The sequence below is a fragment of the Podarcis vaucheri genome (genome assembly GCF_965113315.1).
Source record: "Podarcis vaucheri genome assembly, chromosome: Z".
Lineage (NCBI taxonomy): Eukaryota > Metazoa > Chordata > Lepidosauria > Squamata > Lacertidae > Podarcis > Podarcis vaucheri.
The window spans coordinates 8,018,281-8,037,205 of record NC_138758.1 but is presented as its reverse complement, the minus strand read 5'-3'; the positions used below and the strand labels follow the sequence as shown (position 1 = coordinate 8,037,205).

General features: G+C 44.0%; 1 long non-coding RNA gene across 2 annotated transcripts in view; it reads left to right on the top strand.

Moving 5' to 3' along the window:
* The window catches only part of LOC309523497, a 61,267-nt gene that overhangs the window by 20,417 nt on the left and 21,925 nt on the right, over nucleotides 1-18,925 (top strand). Inside the window, exon 3 of one of the 2 annotated variants that reach the window (XR_014215413.1) lies at nucleotides 5,128-5,527. The exons of the other annotated variant lie outside the window; for it this stretch is intronic. This is a non-coding gene — a long non-coding RNA (uncharacterized lncRNA). Of the gene's footprint in view, nucleotides 1-5,127; nucleotides 5,528-18,925 lie in introns of those variants that run through there. 2 annotated transcript variants of the gene reach the window in all.

The following is an 18,925-nucleotide window of genomic DNA, read 5'->3' as shown; positions in this document are numbered from 1 at the left end:
GTTTGTGTAATAGTCTACTTTTTAAGTTCTAATGTTTAAGTGCATGAACCCTGAAGGCCAGTGCAGTTCCAGCAGAGGTGGTGTGTGTGTGTGTGTGTGTGTGTGTGTGTGTGTGTACATACACAAGGGAGGGTAGCTCCAGGACTTTTTCAGTACACAATCAGTAATGCAATCTGCTGGAACGCCAGGGTAATTTATGGACTATCTTTGCTCTTGCAAGGAAATAAGGTGATAATGTGGCTTTCAAGTTTTACTGTGGCTTGTGATAAGCATAAGGGAAGTCAGAGAATGAGGACAATAATAAAAGAGACTGGATATAATTTCCACCCCATTTTTGGATGGGATTCTAAATTCAGCAGCTTAAATGGAAATGCCTCTTTGCAAGAGTATTTTTTTTAAATTTTTTTATAAATGTTATTATGCTTATATTAGTTAGCACAAAAATATCCATCAAATATTTCATATTTATTTTTCTAATTTAAAAGTCTTTCCAGTTTGAACAGTTTGAAATCAACCTCAGTCTGGTCTTTGGGGTGCATAATTTAATGTCATTTCACCCCATAGCCAGGTGCCTAGGACTCAGCATCTCATGTTGTGTGTGTGTGAGGGGGTGGCCTTTTGAAGTCTATTGTGTGGCCTCTTATGCATGGTCAAAAAAAGGGGGGAGAGGAAATGCATATGGATAAATGAGAACAAAATGGAATTAAGATTTGCATGTGCTAATATATACATAAATAAATGTATAATAATTTATACAGAAATAAATAAATAAATGGAAATACAATAAATATAATCCTATTGATGAAGACTGACCAGGTCGCCACTGTGTCTGCTTAGGATGTTCTTCATCTTTAAACTGGATTTGGACTGAACAAATATTTGAAGACAGAAGAAATTTTCTGAGAGATCTTCAGATGGGGGGGGGGACTGTCCTTTGTAAAGCAAGACACATAATCACCCTTGAAGATCAGTCAAGCCTCTGGGTTGCATTCAATTAATTGTACCCAGAGCAAACCCATAGAAATGAATCAACCCAAGTTAGTCATTCCCATTAACATCAGTGGGTCTATTGTGAGTAGACTAGCATTGACTATCCTTCTTTGTCTCCATAATGCAACCTGTAGAGAATACTATTGGTGAATTTGACTGTACCTGTTTTATTTTGCCTTGCTGGTAAGTGACATCAATAATAGATGAGGTTTTCCATGGAAGAGCAGCTTCTGAGACATGAACTGATAATCCCTAACCACATGCTTGGGTTTTGTACGTCTTGCACAGGATTCTTCCACCTCAGCAACAGCCATCTTCAGGGCTTGAATTATGACTGCTGCTGTTGCTGCTTGTGTGAGTGCTGGGAAGACCGCTCCCTCTCCTGCCAACTCCATCTGGCCTAGGGGGCGGGGCCTACACTACCACTACAGTTTAGAGGCCTGAGCAGCTACCGGCAGCAATGGACAAAATGGTTTTAAATGTTTTAATTGCTTTTAATTTGCAGCACCTTAAATGGTGGTTGTTGTTTTTTATAATATTATATTATTTCATTATTTTATTTTTGCTTGGGGTGGAATAAGCCTTTAGTCAGTGCTATTGTTTCTTGTTTTGTTTTGTTTTGTTTTGTTTTGTTTTGTTTTGTTTTGTTTTGTTTTGTTTTGTTTTGTTTTGTTCTGTTCTGTTCTGTTTTTTTATTATTATTATTATTATTCTGTTAAATTATTATATAGTTTGTATTTGCTTTTTAAGGGGAAGGGTCATGGCTGCCTGGGAGTGGGCCTCAGCCAATAGGTTGGGTGGGGCAGGTTCCACAGGGGGGGATGTATTGGGACACCTGATCTCAGTGATCACGGGCAGGAGGAGGAGTTATGCTAAGTCCAGACCATGTCATTACTGAGAAGGCAGGTTTAGTCATGGTTTGAGGACTATCCCTGCCTCCAGGTTTGGTCCTGACCGGAAGGATACAGTAATCAGCAAGGGAAACCCACATAGCCTGAAGGTGCTGCTGTGCAATGCCAGGTGAATGATGAATAAAACCACTGCCATCTATGACCTGATTGTGGATGGAGGATTTGACCTGGCATGTGTGACAGAGACCTGGTTGGATGAAGCAGATGGGCCTGTGCTTGCCGCTGCTTGCCCACCAGGTTTCTCTTATGCACAGCAACCCAGGTCATATGGGCGGGGAGGGGGGGTTGCAGTGATTTTTAGGAAGTCATTAGTTTGCACCAGGCGTCCTATTGGGAAGACCCAGTTTTCTGAGTGCATGTTCTGGAAGTTGGGCAATAGGGGCAGTACAAGATTCCTACTGGTGTACCGACCTCCCCGCCGCACCAAGGATTCCCTGCCCGAGCTGCTTCAGGCTGTGGCAGATATGCTCCTGGAGACACCTAGCTTGGTTGTCCTGGGGGATTTTAACATCCATGCCGACACGACCTTGCAAGGGGCCGCTCAGGACTTCGTGAAAAGCATGGCCTCCATGGGGCTGTTCCTGAATAAGTTTGGCCCAACTCATAGCCGTGGACATGCCTTAGACTTAGTGTTCACCTCTATGGATGTTGGTGATCTGACACTAACTAAAAGCAAAACAAAAGAAGTGCCATGGTCAGATCACTTCCTGGTGCAACTAGACTTCTCCACAACCCTTCCCCTCTGCAGGGAGGTGGGACCGATTCGGATGGTCCACCCCCGCCACTTAATGGAGCCAATTGGCTTCCAGAGAGTGGTAGGGGATGCTTTATCCCAAGTTGATGGCCTTTCAGCTGATTCCCTGGTGGCACGCTGGAATGCGGAGTTAACCAGGGCTATTGACTGACTGGTTCCGAAGCGCCCTCTCTGATTGCATAGAGCCTGGACAGCCCCGTAGTTTTCCCCGGAGCTGAGGGTGATGAAACAATCGTTGAGACGGCTAGAGCGCCGGTGGCAGAAAACTCATCCTGAATCAGACCGGACACGGGCTAGAGCTCAACGTTGAGCCTACCAAGTGGCAATGGCGACGGCGAAGAGGGCCTTCTTCGCCGCCTCCATTGCATCTGCAGAAAACAGCAGCAGGAGACTTTTTCAGGTGGTTCGCAATCTATCGGAACCACCTGTACCACCGGGGCCTGGTAGGGACCCCAAGATCTCCTGCAATGCTTTTGCAAAGTTTTTTTCAGATAAAATCGCTCAGATTCAGAAGGAGGGTGGGGCAGGGCCAGGGCGGGAGAGTGCTAGAGTTCTGTCTGGTCCTGTTACATGGGATCAGTTCCAATCTGTTACCTCCGAGGATGTGGACAGGCTGCTTGGACAAGTGAAACCGACCACCTGTCTCCTTGATCCTTGCCCATCCTGGCTGATAAAAGCGAGCCGGGAAGGGCTGGGCAATGGGCTCTGCGGGGTGGTGAATGCTTCCCTCTGTGAGGGAGCCTTCCCAGACCCGCTGAAAGAGGCGGTCATTAAACCGCTTCTTAAAAAAACATCTTTAGACCCGGCCAATTTGGCCAAGTATCGCCCAGTCTCAAATCTGCCAATCTTGGGCAAGGTGATTGAGCGGGTGGTTGCTGAACAACTCCAAGCACGCCTGGAGGAAACGGACCATTTGGATCCCTTCCAATTGGGATTCAGGCCTCACCATAGGACTGAAACTGCCTTGGTCGCGCTGGTTGATGATCTCTGGCGGGCTAGGGACAAAGGTGAGAGCTGTTTCCTAGTTCTGCTGGATCTCTCAGCGGCCTTTGACACCATCGACCATAACATCCTTCTGGACCATCTAGAGGGGCTGGGAGCTGGGGGCATTGTCATACAGTGGTTCCACTCCTTCCTCCTGGGCCGTGTCCAGAAAGTGGTGTGGGGGATGAGTGTTCAGACCCCTGGGCTCTCACTTGTGGGGTGCCTCAGGGTTCTGTCCTCTCCCCCATGCTTTTTAATATCTATATGAAGCCACTGGGAGAGATCATCAGGGGGTTTGGACTGGGTGTTCATCAGTATGCAGATGACACCCAGCTCTACCTCTCCTTTAAATCAGAACCAGTGAAGGCGGTGAAAGTCCTGTGTGAGTGCCTGGAGGCAGTTGGAGGATGGATTGCGGCTAACAGATTGAGGTTGAATCATGACAAGACAGAAGTACTGTTTTGGGGGGACAGGGAGCGGGTTGGTGTGGGGGATTCCCTGGTCTTGAATGGGGTAACTGTGCCCCTGAAGGACCAGGTGCACAGCCTGGTAGTCATTTTGGACTCACAGCTGTCCATGGAGGCACAGGTTAACTCTGTGTCCAGGGCAGCTGTTTACCAGCTCCACCTGGTACGCAGGCTAAGACCCTACCTGCCCGCGAACTGTCTCGCCAGAGTTTTGCATGCTCTAGTTATCTCACGCTTGGACTACTGCAACACGCTCTACGTGGGGCTACCTTTGAAGGTGACCCAGAAACTGCAATGCGGCAGCTAGACTGGTGACTGGGAGTGGCCGCCGGGACCACATAACACCAGTTCTGAGAGATCTGCAATGGCTCCCAGTACATTTCCGAGCACGATTCAAAGTGTTGGTGCTGACCTTTAAAGCCCTAAATGGTCTCGGTCCTGTATACCTGAAGGAGCGTCTCCACCCCCATCGTTCAGCCCGGACACTGAGATACAGCGCCAAGGGCCTTATGGCGGTTCCCTCATTGCGAGAAGTGAGGCTACAGGGAACCAGACAGAGGGCCTTCTCGGTAGTGGCGCCCGCCCTGTGGAACGCCCTCCCATCAGATGTCAAAGAGATAAATAATTACCTGACATTCAGAAGACATCTTAAGGCAGCCCTGTTCAGGGAAGTTTTTAATATGTAATGCTCTACTGTTTTTAACACTGATTGGGAGCCGCCCAGAGTGGCTGGGGAAACTCAGCCAGATGGGCGGGGTATAAATAATAAATAATAATAATAATAATAATAATAATTATTATTATTATTATTATTATTATTATTATTATTATGTCAGTGATCTCCACCACTTAGCTCCAGGGTGGAATCATGAAACATAAAATACACTAATACTGTATAGAAAAGCAATCTCTGAACAGGCAAAGAGTGATTTCCCTCTAACCACCGGGTAACTGCAACCTGCATCCATACATGAAGGGTTGAGCTTGGTTGAATTGTTAGTTTAATTGGTTTTCTCTGCAGATTCCCCAACTTGAAGTGGTATCTTGAGTCTTCCTTGGGGTTTATGTGATGGCAGTCCAAGCTCAACCCTTCTGCAGAACCAGGAAGCATTCTTCAGAAGGGTCAACTGATTCATAAGCCACAGACTTTCAGTTAGACGTCCAAGGCTTAAATGTGTGTATTGCAATAAATCTTCCAGCTAATTACGACTTGAGTGCTGTGTTATCAAGACGGTAGCCTGGTCTCCTGACATCTCCCTCCCAACTCCTGAGGCAATGGAAATCACAACCTGTGCCTTGCAGGAAGGACTGGAAGAATTTTTCTCTCCTTGCTACCTGAGCCCTGGGTTTGTGAACCAGACAACGACATCATGGCCCCACTAGCTTGGCATTCACCCCAATGTGCATGCCCAGCCCATAAAGCAACCCTACCCTGGTGTAGGGAAATGCCAGAGTGTCCTTATCTCACAATGCCTCAGGATTAAAGATCCCCAGATCTAAAGCCTTTTTTCCTGCCTAGACCAAAGGCCAGATTAAGAAATGACACCACTCTTAAAATTACTCCCAACAGTGTGTAGTAAGTAAAATGGGGAGCAATTGGGGGCTCTTTTCAAAATACATACTCAGCCCCATCAATAGGTGACTGGCAAGCCTACAATGCAAAAGGAGGGAGGAAGAGCAGGGCTATATATGCCAAGACAGGTCAATTCTACCCCAACACTTCCCTAAAACTTTTGACTTGGAAGTCATCTGCATTGGCTGTCATTTATGTATTGGCTGTCACGCTGACATGAGAATACACCAAAACATTATCTCCCAGTGAGTTTGATAAGAATTTGATGCATCCATTTACTGCAGAAATACTTTCTGGATATCATACCTCTACCAAAGTAATAAGCCTCAACACAGATGTAATTGGTGGACATAAATCCAGTCATTGGGGTATGGGATGGTTATGTCTCTACAATGTTACACTTAGTCAGCCTCTGTTACTTTTTGGATTGCTGTGCATGCACTTCTAAATTCTTTCAACTGTCATACAAGCCATTAGTATCACCTGGATTTTCTTTGCAGAATGTCAATTATGACCTTGTTTAAGAAAGTCAAGACTATTTTCTCTGATTGCATGGAGACTAGAAGGCCTTGCTAATAAAGTTCCTGTTCATTGCCTCTTGTTGTGTTTATTAGCTCATTTGGTTCAGTGTACAATCCTCTGCAGAGATATTATTAAGATCATGGAAGCAAAGATGGCTGTTCTGAAGTTCAGAGAAAAAACTCCGGAGTAAAGCTGTGTCTTGAATAGGGTTCTGCTCTAGACCCTGCACTGGTCAATGTTTTTTAGAAATGACCTGGATGAGGGCATGGGAGGGATACTTATCATTTTTGCAGATGACACAAAAGAACAGAATAGGATCATTTCATCCTTATATACCATATCAATCATTTCACTCTGAAGGAAATGACCTTCTACAGACACCAGCTTATTTCATGTGTATTCCAACCCTATGTTGTTGTTTTTTAAATTGTAGCATCTATTGAAGGCCTCCCTTTTCCAACATGCCTTTTAAGTGGATATCTTTATCCTACTATGCACTGAATCTGTCTAATCGTATTTGAAAGAAATCCAAGTTTGTGGCCATCGCTGCCAACTGTGAGAGCGATTTCCATAGTGCTGTGTGAAGAATACTTCGTTCCTTTGATACACCCTGAATCTTCTAACATCCAGCTTCATTGAATGCCCAGAAATTCTAGTGTTATGAGAGAATGTGCTATCCCCTTTCTCCATGCCTCACATAATTTTACAAATGTCTGTCATGTCAACTCTAACTTCCCTTTTCTCTAAACTAGTGGTAGCCAAACTTGGCCCTCCAGCTGTTTTTGGACTACAACTCCCATCATCCCTTGCTAACACGACCAGTGGCCAGAGATGATGGGAACTGTAGTCCCAAAACAGCTGGTAGGCCAAGTTTGGCCACCACAGCTCTAAACTAAAAGTCCCAAATGCTGCAAATTTTCATCAGAGGGAACTTTTCCATCCCCTTGTTCATGTTGGTTGCCATTTTCTGAACCCTTCCCATCCCTACAATATTCTTTTTGAGGTGAGACAACCAGAACTGCACACAGTATTCCAAATGCGTTTGGAGTCCAGACTCCATGCCAAATTATTATATATATTGCCCTGATATGCATCATCTTACATGGCTAGTCAGATCCCTAAACTGCAAATCCCACAGAGGAGAAGCTTACTTCTTTCTCTTGCTCTTTAAAGTGTTGCAACATGAATGGTGTTTTGCAAAGAATGTGTAATAATGAATGCTCCGAGATCAGGACTTTGTACGCGTTTGATTCACTGTGCTTTGGCTTTCAGGGTGAAAACATACTTTGTATCTGATTGCTATAAACAACTCATTAATCTGTCTTTAGCTAGCAGGTAAAATGCTGATAAAATATCTTACATTTTCTCTGATGTATGGTTGTGTTTCAAATCTCTAATTGCAATATCATTATAATCCACATGCTTTTTGGGAAGCCTTACAAATCAATGCTGGGGGCTGTGATCCAATTTGTATGCCAGGCTGATTATATGCAATTGTTTTTGTGGCAATTTCCGCTTGGAAATTCAAATGGGATATAAATGCATATCAAAAGTCCAATGGTGCCTATTGTTCACTGGCATAATTTTATTCTGTAATATGATTTTCTCAACTTTTAAAATCACATTATCTATTCTGCATAGATTCCCCCCCCCACCCCCGGAAATCTTTTTGGCATCACACTGTGAACCTACCTCCTTGCGGCCTGGAGAACAGCAAGTTAGATGAAGCTATAAAGGGCATGATTTATAAAGCAAAAGCAGAAAACTCGTGCTGTTAGATACATTGATTGTGCTTTGAACAAACCCACACATGGAATGCAGCAGAAACAAATCCTTTCTCAATGCTCAGAAGTTCCCTTAAAAGGCCATATAGATCTGATAAGGTCATAAGAATTTGCTCTGTTTTATCATTCCAAAGATCCAGATAAGTTGGGGACAATTTAGGAACATAGGAAACTGCCTTATACTGAGGCAGGCCACTGGCCCACATAGCTCAGTAATGTCTATGCTAACCATGTTTTTTAGGCAGGGGATCTCTGCCTAAAAGGTGTCGGGAATGGAACCTGGGACCTCCTGCATGCAAAACAGATGATATGACAATGAATTTTGCCATGTCTTTCCCTTGCACTTTACATCTCAAGGGCCACATTCCACCCTGAGCAACTCTCTGTGGGCCATATGCCCTTGGTGGGGCATAAAGGTAAAGGTAAAGGTACCCCTGCCCGTACGGGCCAGTCTTGACAGACTCTAGCGTTGTGCGCTCATCTCACTCTAGAGGCCGGGAGCCAGCGCTGTCCGCAGACACTTCCGGGTCACGTGGCCAGCGTGACAAGCTGCATTTGGCGAGCCAGCGCAGCACACGGAAACGCCGTTTACCTTCCCGCTAGTAAGTGGTCCCTATTTATCTACTTGCACCCGGGGGTGCTTTCGAACTGCTAGGTTGGCAGGCGCTGGGACCGAACGACGGGAGCGCACCCCACCACGGGGATTTGAACCGCCGACCATACGATCGGCAAGTCCTAGGCGCTGAGGTTTTACCCACAGCGCCACCTGCGTCCCTTGGTGGGGCATAGCCAGATGCAAAAGTGGGGTAGTTCCTTCACACTCCTTCACACTCATGCACCTTCCATCTAGGCAAGCAAAAGGCATTATAAATGTATAGCACTTTTGATGGTTATGGTTTCCTGCAAAGCATCCTGGAAACTGAAGCTCTACTCAGCAGAAAAACAAAGACAAAGAAGGGAGAAAGATTTGATAATATCAGAATTATTTATGGTTTAGTGTTCCTCCAAGGAACTACAGTGGTACCTCGGGTTAAGAACTTAATTCGTTCTGGAGGTCTGTTCTTAACCTGAAATTGTTCTTAACCTGAAGCACCACTTTAGCTAATGGGGCCTCCTGCTGGTGCTGCGCCGCCGCTGCACGATTTCTGTTCTCATCCTGAAGCAAAGTTCTTAACTCGAGGCACTATTTCTGGGTTAGCGGAGTCTGTAACCTGAAGCATATGTAACCCGAGGTACCACTGTATAAGGGATAAGCACGGTATTAATCATAATCACTGGGAGATGATGACTGGTTCAAGTTTACACAGTTAGCTTAACTTCTGATTGTGGATTTGAACCTAGAATTCTTTCTCTCATATCCAATACATTATACCCTATTGGCAGATCAATGAAAAATCAAATTGTAGCTTCACAATGCCCACATGCTACCTAAACAGGGTTCTCCAAATGCTTTTGATCTGTTCCTTGAAAAAGCAAAGCTAATCATTTCAAGGCATCCATTAGATTATGGATTCTTGGCCATTGCCGCTGCGTGTGATACCACATCAGTATAAGCTGGAGGTTTCTGTGTGTGTCCACGAATATTTTCCATCCCTGATGTGCAACTATTTTTCATTGCTGTTTCGCTACCTGAAAAGCTTGGTTTGTGGACTGATAAAATGGATGCTTTTTGTTTTTTTGTGGGGTTTTTTTTAGAGGAGACTAATAAGGGCACACTTGATCTCTGTCAAAACATTTCCCTCTTCCACTAGTCCTTCAGTGAATCAGGTTGAGTGATTGCTCAGAGGTTGCTGTTCCATTATGGATCATTCTGCAGGATAGTTCCTAATGCATACTTACAAAAAATATAGGAAATTCAAAACCATGATGGATTTAGACTTGTTTTGAATCCCAGAGCTAACATTAGAGTTGCATGTGGTGTGTTGGCACAAATATTTCATCAGCTCTTAATGTAAGATAGAAAAAGTTCAAAACTATTGAAAGTCACCTTCCTTCTGCAAGGTACAATGAATTCTGGAGGTAGCTTTCTCTAAAAGTATGTTTGATCCATTATCTCTGGGAATGACTAAAGACAAATTACAGCAGTCCATCCATTGACACGATAGGGATGGATCTCATATTATTGTTGTTTTTGTAGGAGACAGATTTGGCCCACTGAAACAACCATTACTTTCCATCATTCATCTTCTGTAAAAATTCCCTGTTTAATTGTCTTTACAAATTGTGCTACGTATTTATTATTGGAATGAGTGACTTTTCCACTTTTGAGAGACTTTGGGTGCATGAGTGGATGAGACCAGGGTGTGAGTGGATGAATAACACTTTACCAATAAAATAAAACCCTAAGTATAAAATAAAAGAGAGAATAGAAAAAACCAGAGCGAATATAATGAGCAATAGAGAGTATTCAGACTCTACCTGGCTGAAGGATGCCATCAACTCTCTGGCATGTGGTAAAGCCCTGGGACAGGGCAGAACTCAACAGAAGTGCTGACATCTGGCTTCAGTTCCTTCCTCATGACATACCTCCATGGCTTCCTCTTGCACACTGTTTTATGGTAGTGAGACATGGGCAACTACCAGGACTGCTGCCTCAATGCCTTCCACATGTGACCTGTCAGGAAGATTTTGAGTGTCACATGGCAGAACAGAGTTTCAGACAAAGAAGTGCTCTCTCAAGCCCACATTCTCCATAGTCCTTTCTCAGCGACATCTATGCTGGCTTGGTCATCTCCACAGAAGGCAGGATGGCAGGATCCCCAAAGACATGCTTTATGGGGAGCTGGCTTCAGGCACCAGGCCCACTGGAAAACTGACCCTGCATTTCAAAAATGTCTGTAAAAGTGCCATGAAGGCTGGCAACATCAGCCTCACCATGTGGGAATCCCTTGCAGATGACTGCAATGCCTGTAGTCAGACAGTCAGGTTGTGCATCCATAGCAGTGACCTGAGGAGGGATGACCACTGGGAGAAGCACAGAGAAAATAAATGCCACAGTGCATTTGCATCCGCAGAAGCAGATGTCTTCATCTGCCCCAGCTGCAACAAAACATGCCTCTCCTATAGCAGTCTCTACAACCACAGCAAGTGCTGCAACCTTCAAACAGTTTGACCTCACCCCCAAAGGCACACTCCTTCATTCACTCATTCACTTCATTCATGCCAACAATCAAAAAGAATAATCTAATAATTCTCTTTTTATGTCTTAGGAAGATAGGAAGATGCCTTGTACTGAATCAGATCATTGCTCTATCTAGGTCAGTACTGTCCACAGTTACCTTTCCACCACAGGTAAGTGTGGATAAACCCTAACCGGGAGCAGCTCTCTAGGGTTCCAGGCAGGGAACTATCCCAACTCTACCTGGAGATTTTGGGGATTGAACTTGGAAACCTCTGTAGGCAAAGCAGGTGCTCTGCAACTGAGCTGTGGCCCTTTTCTCAAATGACTGGATGATAATTATATAACCAGCTAATTTCTTGGGGAATTGTACTTCTGTAGCTGTTCATTCTTGGCCTTAGGAGCTTCCAATTTTGTTAAGAAATGTGTCGCAATGTGCATTGGTTTCATTATCTATGTTCATTATTTATGTCTCTGAAATATTTTACATACAGGGGCACGGTTAGATGTTTAAAAGACACAAAGAACAGGGCCCATGAAAGAAATCTGAATAGAATGCACATATGCTGATTTGCATATGTAGATGCCACTAGAAAATTAAAATGGTAAGTTGGAGCTCCCTAACAGAAGGTCCATGTTGTGCTCGCCTCCTGAAACTCTTCCCCAACCAGCTTGTGGGCGGGGCTTGCCCTGCTCCAAGCCGGTGGTGCCACAGTTATGCCACTGGTCTTTAGCCAATTGGCAAAGGTTGGGGGTATCTATTTTGCAGTGCGATTTTGCTTCGCCTACCGAACACCCGCCCACCCACCCATTAGGTCGTGTTTAGCCTTGCTTTGGTCACCTGTTTTGGAATGGGGGCCGGGTAGGAATTTTCCCCAATGTAGCAGATTAGCTGTGGCCACTTGGTTTTTGCCTACCTCTTAGCAATCATGACAACTTTGTAAGGTTTGGTGGTTAGGCATTGGTTTAGGGGAATGTGAGGAGGGGAGGTGTGGCCATCACCTGCCCCTCCAATGCATAGGGTATTCCGTTAAAGGAATCTGGGGGTCTGGATCTCCCTGCTGGTTGTTTACCCTTACAGGCTTCCTGCAGGGTAGGGCAGGAGCCAGTTATAGTTTTGATACCAATGCCTAAGTCAATACCAGTCACATTTGTGTATTCAATAAAGTTGTGGCCAAAATTTGCCCATTAACATTTAAACTAAATTTTGTCTCCGCTGTGTCTTTATTTCCATGAGGGATGGGTTTTGGAGCACACATGGCTTAGCTTTGCACTGAGTAAAGTTTTATTTTACGCTTTAAAATAGAGAAGAGTCAGAAGGTCCAGGGCCCACCATGAAAGGCCCTCATCAGAGCCCACCTGATAATATTCTATGTCTGCATGATTAGAAGCACACTGTCTCCTATACTCAGCCAAATCTTCCACTTTAAAACTGCCCAGGTTTTCCCTTACTACACCGTGGGGCAGCAAATGCCTCCACTGTGCATTGTGTGATGAAAATACTTCATTTTCTCTGTCCCAAATTCTGCTTCAGCTTGAATTGCTATTCTGTGTTTGAGAATTTTACCAATAATACTGCTTTCCTTGAAACAGATATTAGGCCTGTAATTTCCAGGATTCCCCCGGGTCCATTAAAAAAGTAAATCCTTTCATTGGCTACTTTTCTAACTTCAGTTATGGAAGCCATTTTTAGGAACAAGTTTTTCGGGGGGGGGTGTCAGAATACTGTGGTACCTCGGGTTAAGAACTTAATTCGTTCTGGAGGCCCGTTCTTAACCTGAAACTGTTCTTAACCTGAGGTACCATTTTAGCTAATGGGGCCTCCCGCTGCTGCTGCTGCGCCGCCGCTGCGCGATTTCTTTTCTCATCCCGAAGCAAAGTTATTAACCTGAGGTAATATTTCTGGGTTAGTGGAGTCTGTAACCTGAAGCGTCTGTAACCCGACGTATCACTGTACCAGCAATTTCGCTTTTGAGTTCTTTACAAACTCTTGGATGATGCCATCTTGACCCAACAATCTTTATATTTATGTTTATTTCTCAGTGAGGCCTATGCTTTTGTCTCTTGCCTACAATATTTTCCTGACTTCCTAAGAAAGTTATCTCTTCAGTGAAAACAGATGAGTATAATATGTTCTGCTTCTCTGCAATCTCCTTTTCTATATTTAGCTCACCTTTGACTCCCTTGTCATCTACAGGTCCAAACATTTTTCTAGCCAGTTTCATGCTTCTAATGTATTAAAAGATGACATAGTAGTGGTGGTGGTGGTGGTAGTAGTAGTAGTAGTAGTAATAATAATAATAATAATAATAATAATAATAATAATAATAATGTTTTAGCTATTTGCTGCTAGAATCATAAATTGAAACAAAGTACACAGCAGCTCAGAGGAAAATCAATTTATTTGTTTTTAAACAGAGCACAAATACAGATACAAGGCAAATCTTGGCACCCACGCACACCCTTAATACAAAAACATACACATGGATGCAATGGTAAATCAGCTTTAAAAATATTGTAGGCCACATACTGCTTCAGAAATTGAGGCAATCTGACTTGATTGGATTACACATGGTTGAATTTTCCTAAGCAGTAAAAGAATCAGTCATTCTCACCACTTAAAATGTGGACTAGATTTTTTGGGTTTTGATACATGTTTGCTTCAGTAAATGGGATTTGTATAGAGAGAATATATTGGTTTTGTCAGATCACACCACTTCCCTTTCTGCATCCATAGATCTCTTCTTGTTTTGCCCAATATGACAGAACATGGGGCTCAGTGTACCTCAGATGACAGAATTACCAGTTCCAGCACCAGCACCAGCATCTCTGAGCAGCTTCCAATGGCCCTCTGCAGCTGATCCCATAATATCAAGCCTAACTGTTTTTAACCATGGCATCTGCAGGCTTCATGGATTAGGTGGGAATGACCGCTCCCCGCATAAAACGGGGGACGCCCTTTGCGTGGACACACGCAGCCCCTGGATCTGGAGTGGCTCCATCAGCATAGGAGGTCTCTGCCTACCTCAGTCAGTTGTCCAATCCCGCTTGGGGGAAGCGTTGCCAAGGAGACCAGGCCAGGTAGGGGAGGAACTACCTGCCCACACAATAGAGGGAGGGTCTTTCCTGGGAATCCTCACTTGGCTCCAGAGCTTCTCCCACCCTACCCACCCTCACTTAAGTCTTATTTTGCAGGTTAACTTTTCTTCACAGGTATGCGGGCGATGCTACGTCAAGGTCGCTGTTAAAGGGCCGGAAAGGAATTTCCCTGCACTGGCAGGTTTTGCCTTTCCCGTAGCAAAACGTCACAACTTTGGTGGTATCAGGCCTTGGGTGGAATTCTTTAGTCTATCTTCCTCTTTGCGGCGGCAATACCAGGGTTCCCCGTTAAAGGGGTTTCTGAAGGGAGGCTTTGACCGTACGCTGAGAGGTCGTCATTGCTCTCCCCTGCGGCGGCAGCGTAACAGGGGCAGATATCTCTGCTTGAATATATGTTCTCCAGAGCTGGCCCATCCCCCCCCCCACTGGATAATCCTGATGCTCCTTAGGTCCCCGGCTGGGGACTGGGGAGGGATAACGCCCAATGCCTGAGCCAAGGTCTACCCACATTTGAAATTTAATAAAGTTGTGGCCAATTTAATCCCATAGCACATTGTCTTGAGTCGTTATTCCACATGACGGGGGGCGCGCTCGGGATCTGGGGGACTCTGCCTGTCCACGCAATGAGAATAAGGATCCAATGGTTCATTGGATAGCACTTCTGTAATTTTTTTCCTCTCCTCCACTTGTTAGAAGACTATTGCCACTAGTGTTTAAGACTATGGACTTCTAAAGGATTAACTATAGTACTTTTAAGATAAAATTGCTGGCATAATGTAGCCTCAATCCCACTGTGAAGGGTTTCAATGTCCTCCAGGAGGTCCAGGAGACAAGTATGGCTCTGTGAAGCTGAGCCAAGCATCCTAGAAATAGGTGAGCAGATAAGAAATGCCAACCGAGCCTCCAGGCCTGTCAGGCTGAGAGATAAAGCCGTGGAGGTTTGTGCAAGCAGCAGGAATATGGAAAAGCCAGTATGGAAAGCAAAGGAATTGGAAGAAGAAAGAGAGGGCATGTGAGAGTACAGCTGAGACAGGAAGTGAGCAGGGTTGAGAAGCAGAGAAGCCTTCGAGTGACTGATACAGTGAAGATGAAAGATTGAGTAAAGAAGGGCGAGTTAAGAAGGATGGGTGGGTGGGTGTTCCAACAGATGGGAATGAGAGCATGAAAGGGAGGAGTGTGTGTGCAGCTGGCAGGGAGAAAGATTAAGGAATGGATGCAACATTGTTATACAAGCGTGTGTGTGTAGAGTGGAAGCAGAGTGGTTGCAGTGCAGATCTATGAGGGAGCTATGAAAAAAATGAGCAGGAAAGAACTGAGTAAAAGGCGAGCGCTCTTTTTCTAGAGGTACGCAGTGGTACACATACCCCTAAACATTTTGTGAATCTTTGTACTTTTGTCCATTTACTATATTTATTTTCCCCGATTTGAAGTATAAAATGGTGATTTTCTTGAGTCAAAATGAGAGTACCCCTAAACTTTTCTTAAGGAAAAAAAGCACTGTAAAAGGCTAAGGACAAAAAGGGGAGTACATAGAGCATTTTGGTAGTGCGTCATAAAGGTGGAGAATAGTGTTAGGAAATGAGGTTTCCGAACCTAAACAGAAACAGGGTGTCTGGAACACAGAAATTCAGTGTTGCATCCCAATACTGTACTTAAGGGTGAGAGGAGCCCAGAGTTCAACAGAGTGAGAGGTTCACTGGGTGTTGCAGATAGAGAAGAAGCATACAGGGGCTATGAAGCCACATGGAAAAAGAAAACCTGCAGGCCCATTTATCCTGTTGCGTCAGTGCTCTGTGTCCCCCTATATTACCTGTTGTTTCATAAATTCTAGAAAGAATTGTGAAGTTACTGCTCTATCTGTGCCTCTGATATAAACCAAAAACAAGTTTGGCTCCTGACACAATCTGCTTACCACCATTCCAAAAAGGAAAGCTTATGTTGGAGTTCTTTTTTTCCTCTCCACTAGAATGAAACAGTGGCTATAAAAAGTAGAATGACTTATAACTTCTCCTGGTGCAATCAATTCAATAAGCTTAACTACAGTAGAGGGAAGTGCAGTGCTAAAGCTATGCTCATAGTGATCAAAGCAACACCCATCCTGCCTCTAACAGGCAGTCTCAAATTCTTGGGTACATGCTCTTTCTCTCTCTCTTTCTCTCATTTTTATCAGAGGGGGAAAGGTTTATGAATTTGTGCCAACCAGCACATATGGTCCAAATGCAAGCAATCTGCTGTATACAACTAGCATGTCTGGGGTGGTTCTTCCTTCACTGTGCTTCCTGTGAGTGTTCAGAAGTCATAAACAACTACAGTGGTACCTCGGGTTAATAACTTAATTCGTTTCGGAGGTCTGTTCTTAACCTGAAACTGTTCTTACCCTGAGGTACCACTTTAGCTAATGGGGCCTCCCGCTGCCGCCGCACGATTTCTGTTCTCATCCTGAAGCAAAGTTCTTAACCAGAGGTACTATTTCTAGGTTAGTGGAGTCTGTAACCTGAAGCGTATGTAACCCGAGGTACCACTGTAGTTAGGAGTGACATTCCAGGCTGATTAGTTACAGCTGGGGGCAGAAATAAAAAAGAGAAAGTTGCAGGTTGCACTTGCCTGCATGAGGAAAGAGTACCCACACACTGTGAGTTTATACTGTGGCGGAAGGATGTTATGTAAATCGATTTGTATATAGTCACAACTAAAATGCTTGTGAACCAGCCAATAAATAAAGTAACCCTTGACTGAGTATTTTGCACAAGTCTTGTAGTCTCTTGTCATCTGCCGCCTGGAAGAAACTCTGCTTCAAGCTGTTTAAAGCGGTTTTACAGAGGAGCCACCACACCAGCAGCAAGCACAGCCGAAGTGTGTGGGCGGCAACCTCCAATATAAAATCATCAGTACATAGTTATCCTTCAGTTAACACACTGTCCCAAAATGTAATGATACAGTCCTCAGCTCAAAGCAGTGAGTAAACTTGCAGAAAGGGTTTGTTTGAAGAATACAAATCAAAAATTTCCAGTTAAGCAACCACCTCTTCAATGCCAATAGATATTTCAGAGTAGTAAATGTAATGTTAAGATGTACAAGCACTGCAAGATCCAGAGAGAGAGAGAGAGAGAGAGAGAGAGAGAGAGAGAGAGAGTTATTATTTATTAATTAAATTTCTATCCGGCCCTGACTCCTAAAGGAGCCTAGGGTGACAAATAACAAGAAATCAATCAATCGAAACATCTTAAGAACTTCTGATGTGCACTGGAATAGTTCTCAGCTTAAAAAGGTTTGTTGAAAGAGGAAGGTCTTCAGCAGGCATTAAAAAGACAACAAAGGCAACATCTGTCTAATATTCAAGGTGAGGTGATTCCGAAGGGGGTGTATCGCAACAATAAAGGCCCAATTTCTACATTGCGTGGCATGGACCTAACTATATAATGGTATCTGTAGGAGACTCACACCTGCAGTGATCAGCTGGATTTATAAGAGGTGAGACAATCTTAGCTATCCTGATACCTAGATGTATAGGGCTTTAACATTTTCATGAGGATTTAAATCAGGGTTTCCCAAACTTGGGTTTCCAGCTGTTTTGGGACTACACTCCCATCATCCTTAGCCAGCAGGAACAGAAGCCATGGATGATGGGAATGGAAGTCCGAAAACAACTGGAGGCCCAAGTTTGGGAAACCATGATTTAAATATACACACACATCACAAATTGCAATGGAAGTGTGAAGAACTGAATTTAAGACTGGAAAAATGAGCCACAGAAGGAATTGAAATGAGCAGATTTGTCCATCCCTAGTCTCTCCCAAGCTATGCCTGGGGATTGAGCCTGGGACTTTCTGCCTGGAAAGCACCTGCTCTACCATTAAGCAAGAGTCTTCCCCCTTTCTTATTCTAAGGAAGAAAGAAAAAGAATCTGCAACTGTGAAGTATAGTTAATCTTTAACCACAATGTGAGAGAAAAGAAGTTCCTAAACTCTTGGCATTATAATGACGTTTGAAGTTGCATCTCTTTTCACAGGCATTGCCTTGACTTCTTGATCTGGACTTCCTGCCTTTCATGATTGCTTTATTGTTTTAATGGTGTTGTTTCTATTCTGCATTTTGAATGTGGAAAGTTATATTTTAATGGTTCTGTTTATTATTGCCTTTATAGTTTGTAAACTGTTTAGAAGCCTACTCTAGCATTAAGCAGTGTAATGATGATGATGGTGGTACAGCTTATGGCCAAACAAATCAAATGACTGTTTGACCCACTGTTGAACAAATTAAAAAGCAAAGCAGGCACATGAACTCACTTTGAGAAATCTGGCTTTTGCTTCCTGATCTAATGTGATGATACATCAGTGCAGAGCATCAGGCAATTAAAGTAAATTGCATTTGCCATCCTTATTGGTGAAATTCATGTGCATTAGGAAGATGGCACCATCTCCACATGCTGGTCAGAGTGACTGCCAACATTCCTAACAGCAGGAAATCCATTTGTACCACCACACTAAGTAGGTATAAGATTTCCTCATTTTGGGATGTCTGGATAGTGATATCAAGAATCAGTTCAGTTGTGGCATCTTAAGACTGGAATTCTGTTCCTGAGGAACCTTACTCTCTAAATGCTTTCCTGCCTTTAAAAAGTTGATCCAAATATTTCTCTTCCACAAGGGCTGAGGACTTGTGATTTCTGCTACTTGTGATTTATGCTATTACACTGGTACCTTGGGTTAAGAACTTAATTTGT